Source organism: Zootoca vivipara, chromosome 1 (assembly GCF_965207765.1).
Source record: "Zootoca vivipara chromosome 1, rZooViv2.hap1.1, whole genome shotgun sequence".
Taxonomy (NCBI): domain Eukaryota; kingdom Metazoa; phylum Chordata; class Lepidosauria; order Squamata; family Lacertidae; genus Zootoca; species Zootoca vivipara.
The window spans coordinates 45,354,000-45,359,999 of NC_142582.1; the positions used below are offsets into that span (position 1 = coordinate 45,354,000).

A 6,000-nucleotide genomic window follows, 5' to 3' on the forward strand; every position below is an offset into this window, starting at 1 on the left:
TCCTTCGAAATGCTAACAAAATAAACCCCAGTTCTTTTCTATATTTACCCTGCTTTCAAGTGTATGTCAAACACTGCTCTAGTAAATTAACACACTGCAGTGCAGTCAACTTCATTCATAGAAATTCAGATAACAGAACAAGTAGCTCAAGTGCAAACAGTCCAAAGAAGTGTTAGAGAAGCTGTATTTAGGGAATAAGAGTATTTTTTTAAAAAAAAACCAAAACCAAAACCATTCAAAATCACCTCTTTCTCCTTTTAACCCTCTACTTCAACTTGAGTAAGATTGTTAAGTGTACTCGCTCTAAGAACAGCAATAGATGGGTGTTTGCTACACAAATAAATATAGTTTTGTGTGATTGCTGGCTGAATTTGCTTTCTTCGCTAATCCGTACTGGAAACTCCACTGTGAACAAGGCACTTCTGAGAGCACAAAAAGCTTGAAGGATTTGTGTATCTTTCAGGATGCAGTGCAAACAACTGGCTTACAGTCGGCCACCAGGAGTTGAGGGAGCAAGGGGTAGCAATGTCTTTCACTTTTCTACAAAACTTGGGAAAGAGATGTGCTTGGGAAAGAGATTGTCCGCGTAAAAGATGCGCCTTGGAATGCGTGAAAGGTGATTCTAAGATGCTATCAAACCCCAAAATAATCTAAAAGTAGAATGCCTTGGAACAGCCTTTTTTTCTAACATCCTGTTCCTAAACAGCAATCAGGCAGTGGTAACAATGTGGCAGTGCAGTATGCCAGGCCAGAGACTGAGTACTGTAAAAGCACAACATCATTTTACAATCTTTATGAGTGATTTCCTTTGATTGCAGCTGTATAGACTCTTTATTGGGAGCAACACCCATCACAGTAGGATGTCTAAGTAGGCAAGTATAGGATTGGGCTGTAAGACTGCAGTCCTATCCATGCCTTCTTGGGACTAAGTCACATTGAATTCAAATTACTCACTTTCAAACGGACCTGCATAGGGTTGAGCTGCACATCTCAGGTTTTTAAAGGCCAGACTGAACCAGCTATGCAGCTCCATCTCTGCTGCCATCACCTTTACCTTTCCTTCCAGTGGCTTAAAACCTACTTTATCTTGGCTTTGCTTTATAAAGTCATCAGACAGATCCCTCCTTTGAGTTTACCCACATACGGCACCTAACCCATCGTCAGGTGCTTTTTAAACAAGTAACTAAATAATTTTAAGAAATCTGAATTAAGGGGGGGGGGAAATACTGTCAAGTATCTCAAATATTTCATTCGAATTTGTATTGTATCTTCTATACTGTTTGTTGCTATTCAAATTTTGTTTTGCATAAACAAAAGGCAATTGATTTCTGCAGTCATTTATGATAGCATACCAGACTTTGTCACATTAAAGGCAGATATAAATTCTAGCCTGGTTTCTGTTATTACTGTTTTTCATTTATTTATTTTAAACATTTACACCCCACCCTTTCTAAAATGGCTCCAGTTGTCTCAAACGAGGATGCTTCTCAAGATTCTTCCCGCATAAAACAGGCTAAGAATTTGACACCAGTTGCTTAGCATATGCCCGCACAGCTTTTCATAATAAGATGGGAAATATCCTCCAAGTTGCCTTTAGATTTAAATCAGAATGATCACTTTTAAATCAGCATCATTAGATTTAAATAAGGGTTATGTCCCAGCCTTCAGCACACATACCATATACACAAATGTCCAGCTGCAACCATTTTTTATCCATATGAATATGCCCCAAAGTATGAAGAAATAAAGACATTAAAAGGAAGTTGGAAAGAGTCCCCGGGATATGTTTTCCTATGAGTACAGTGGTTACATTTCTGGGCACTTCAAAGTTATGTGCTTAAGGCAACAACAGGATTCAACATCAAGTGAATCTTCCCCCACACCTTGCTTTAAAGATTATCTCTTTTACAAACACACCCCAGAGGATTGAAAAGTTCACCAAAGAGAAACAGTTCAGTATAAGTTGATTTTCCGACTTTTCAAAATTATGGGTGGGTTGTCAAATTGGAAACTTGCCTTATTTTTTAATTGCCCCACAAGAAGTTCCAGTGTGGGTAATTTGTTATAGCCAGATGTGAAGTTATACTCAATATGCCATTTATGTTGAGGGCAAGTCAAAGTTTGACAGGTGTCAAAGTTTCCTGGCACCCTGAACAAAATATAAATAACTCCAGGCAAATATCAAGATATTTATAGATATATTAATACAAAACCCCAAAGACTACTGCTTGAGCAATATGCAACAATCAACATGCATTTTATAAAGCTGGAAATGATGTACTACGTATCTAAAAGATTTCCTTTTCCAGGTGAAAGTAGGCAGCACAATTTGTTTTCCTTGCAGCAAAATGTACGTAAATTTGTTTTTAAGCCCCCCCCCAATAAGGTTCTCTCTTAAATCTAAGGTAGCTAGAACAAACAGATCAAATCAGTAAGTCTTGCAAAGTCTTTGCAAGAAATCAGCCTTTTCCATGTCTGTATATTTTGGATTTCACCGTTTATTTACTCTACTCTTTTGGCACTGGGTCTGTGGGACATGCCAATACAATATTTGTTTAAATGCTATTTTATGCAGCATGCGAGTGCAACGTTTACTTTCAAATTCTTGGGACATCCCCAGAGACCTCTATTGCATAAAAAGGAGAGAAAGTTTTACAACTGCTCTTTTTATCTGTAACAGTCAATAATACATAAACTTCAAAATGCTTGAGCTGCGGAAAGGGTACCCCAATATGTGCAGGTTTTGAAAAACTGCATAAAATAAGAGATAATAACAGACTATGTGCATTGTCAATTTTTTTTTTAAGGGAAAGGAACTGATATATTTATATTGTACTTTTATTTAATGGGCACAATCCAGCCAAGGCTCTCATCGAATACAACTTCATTTACTTCTGAGTAAAAATGCATAGGAATATGCTAAGCTGCTGTTCTACACATACATTTCTCTGGAAGTAAAACTAACTAAACACAGCGGGACTTAACTTTCAAGTAAACATGTATTGGGCTGCACTACACCTCTCATTACAAGACAAATGCCCTATGCATTTAGACTGCTTCTCTTTGTGAGGATCGTGGCCATAGGGATCTCCCTCTCATTTACATCCATACACAAAGCTAGAATCCCACTACAACTGAAGACTTATCTTGCCAGCCCCTACACCCCTTAAGAGTAGTATTTTGATGGGCCAGTGCAATGTTATTTTCGTGGCACTTGCAATAAAAGGTGACCAACAGTCTTTTATAAGTCTTGTGCTCTCAGTGAGTTACATTGAGGAATATCCTAACAACTTTACACTCTCACGGACCATGAGCAGCAAGAACACTGCAGATCCTCAGCACCTATCTGGTTGAGTGCTACAGCTCCAAAAGGTCCCTCTATCCCCCCTCCCCATAGCCTATGTGAAACTCTGCATTTTTTCACCATCCTTTCCAAAGTTGTTATTGGCTATATTCTTTATCATGCTGCCTGAAAACCTCTATATTGACTCCCTGTGAAACTTGGATGGAAAGTGTTCAACAGGCCAAACAACACATCTTTCATGCCACAATCTGAATACACACAAGCATAATAGTTTGAAACTCAGGTAACTATTTTAGGCAAAGGTGCACCTGGTAAATCTCAACAAATGACAGCAATTTAGTATGTGTGGAGGGGTTTTTTTTAGGGGGGGGGGTTAACCAGAAAAACAAGAAGAAACTATTCCCTCCCTCCCTCCTTCTACAATTGTCTCCATGCCTTTGAGTTCTTGGAGGGGAGGGTAAGCACCCCTTCAGCTCTCCAAATCCTTAATAGGATTGGCGCCCAGCTCACTCCATGCCGCTCCCCATCACACAGGGATCAAGTTGCAGCGGTGGATTTTTGAAATTCCTTCACAAATATACTTGCCGAAAGATTGCTTTGGGAAAAGGAGGGGGGATAAGTGGCCAGAGGGAGACAATTGCGAGGAGTTAAGTCAAACCCAGGAGCCTCTCCATCTCTCCCTGTAAAAGATTTTAGGGATTCGCGCGCGCACAAAATTTAAGTTGCAAGTAAGAGATCACTCACTCGCCGTTATAATCGCAGGCTCACAGCCCCCGCCAGGTTCCTGGAAGATACCTACGCACGCATCCCTGCGGGATTGGTAAACACAGAGAGAGAGGGAAAGGAAGATGCACGTAGGATATCTGGCTTATGCGTAAGATACACCTATGAAATATCCCCGCCACGCTATGCAGTCAAAAAGGTGTGGAGCGGGGGAAAGCAACCAACACCGCCCGTCACATGTCCGCCAAACTCCTGGAAAGTTGGGGCGCGTGGGTGGGAGCTGCAGGGAGTGGAGCAAGGCAAGAAAAGCCGCTTCTCGTGGAAGGAACGGACAACGGACTCCCACCCAGGCACCCCCGCGCCCGTCTTCGGCGGAGATGGGAGATTTCAAATCAACAGATACACACAGGTTTTTGGGGGGGGGGGCGGAAGAAGGCGAGGAGGAGAGAAAGACGCACGGATCTCCCCAGAAGGAGCGGCAGCCTCACTAGTATTGGGGCAGCCCCCCTTCCCCACCACCCACGCACCCCCGTGGGGGAGGAATTCTCCCAACATTCCAAGTCGAACGTTGGTAATCTCTCATCTGCTGCTGCTCCTCCCCTCCTGCCTAGTTGTAGCAAGAAAGTCAAGGCACCGCCACAGTTCCTGAAAAGGCATCTCTCTCTCTCTCTCTCTCTCTCTCTCACACACACACACACACACACACACACACACACACACACACACGACACACGTGCGCAGGTTCCCTGCTTCAGATCAATCAACCCACAGCAGCACCGACCCGCTTGTTACCAACTTTTGCCGTCACACCCACCAAGGGGGGGGGCGGCGGCGAGGGCGGCGGGAAAGAGCGCGCGGACCCCCCTCGTCAGCTCCAACACGCAAAAAAACACACTTTAACGGGGGAGGGGGAGGCAATCGACACTTGAAGGACAGTCACCTCTCTTTAGAATCCCAAAGCATTCCAAAATGTGGGGGTGGGGAGGGGGAGGGAAATGGGGGAAAGCAACTTTACCCAAAGAGAAGTTTGTTTGCTTTTTCACAGGGCCAGCGGCTGCTCCGGCTCCAGGAGAGGGCTGCGAACCCAGCGCCCCATCGTCCACTTCAGGGGTTGGGGAGAGGGAGGGTTGTTGCCGCTTGCAGTCCTTTTGTGCGTCCTTTTCTACCCCTTCTTGAAAAGCGGGAGTTGCTGCTGCTGTTGGTAGTGGTGGTGCTGCTGCTGCTGCCGCTACCAAAAATCCCGGCTGGAGCGCAAGCTTCCCCTTTCTCCTCCTCCTCCTCCTCGAAGGCTCATTGAGGATCGTCCGGGAAAGGGAGAGAGGGAGAGTTCAAAAAAGTGCTGGGCGCTTCTTCGGCTGCCGCCGGGTTTCTGCCCTCCTGCCATCCATCATCCCAACGTAGGACATCCCCGGACGCGCACGCTCGGCGAGAAATTAAGGAACGCAGCAGGGGGAGGAGAGCGCGCGAGAGCGGAGGGTTCTGCTTTTCCCCACCACCACCACTACTACTACCGCCGCCGCCGCCGCCAGTGGAGGAAAGTTAAAAAAGAAAGCGGTGGTGGTGGGGGGAGAAACTTTTCCTCTCTCTCTCTCCCACACTTCGAAATCCAGTTGGGGTTTGTTAACTCAAGTCAGATGATCTCCGGAGTCCAAATCCATTGACTGATCTGTTTTCATTCTAATCCACGCCTGCGCCTCCTGTTTCTCCCCGCCCTTCGTCAATTGCACCATGAGCTGTTCCAGAAAGGCTGGGCTTTCTCTCTCGCTCGCTTTTTTACTTTTTCCACATAACCGAAGTTGGAAGCGGGACGCAGCTAGTGGGGTTGGACTGGGAGGAGAAGAAGGAGCAGAGAGGTGATCACAGCTGGGCAGGTTGATCTCTCCTAAGGGATGCAGGTGATGAGTGTTAAGCACACACAGCTGGAGACTTCGTGTGCACACAACCCATAAATAGGCACACCTTGTAGCTCCTGT

The 6,000-nt window shown here is 45.0% G+C and overlaps 1 protein-coding gene across 1 annotated transcript in view; it reads right to left on the reverse strand.

The window, feature by feature from the left end:
• GLI2 (GLI family zinc finger 2) overlaps nt 1-5,736 on the reverse strand; it is a 200,546-nt gene extending 194,810 nt beyond the window's left edge. Inside the window, exon 1 of the mRNA XM_035128745.3 lies at nt 5,043-5,736. The gene's annotated coding sequence lies outside the window, so the exon portion shown is untranslated. The remainder of the gene's footprint in view (nt 1-5,042) is intronic.
• Nucleotides 5,737-6,000: the final 264 nt, after the last annotated feature.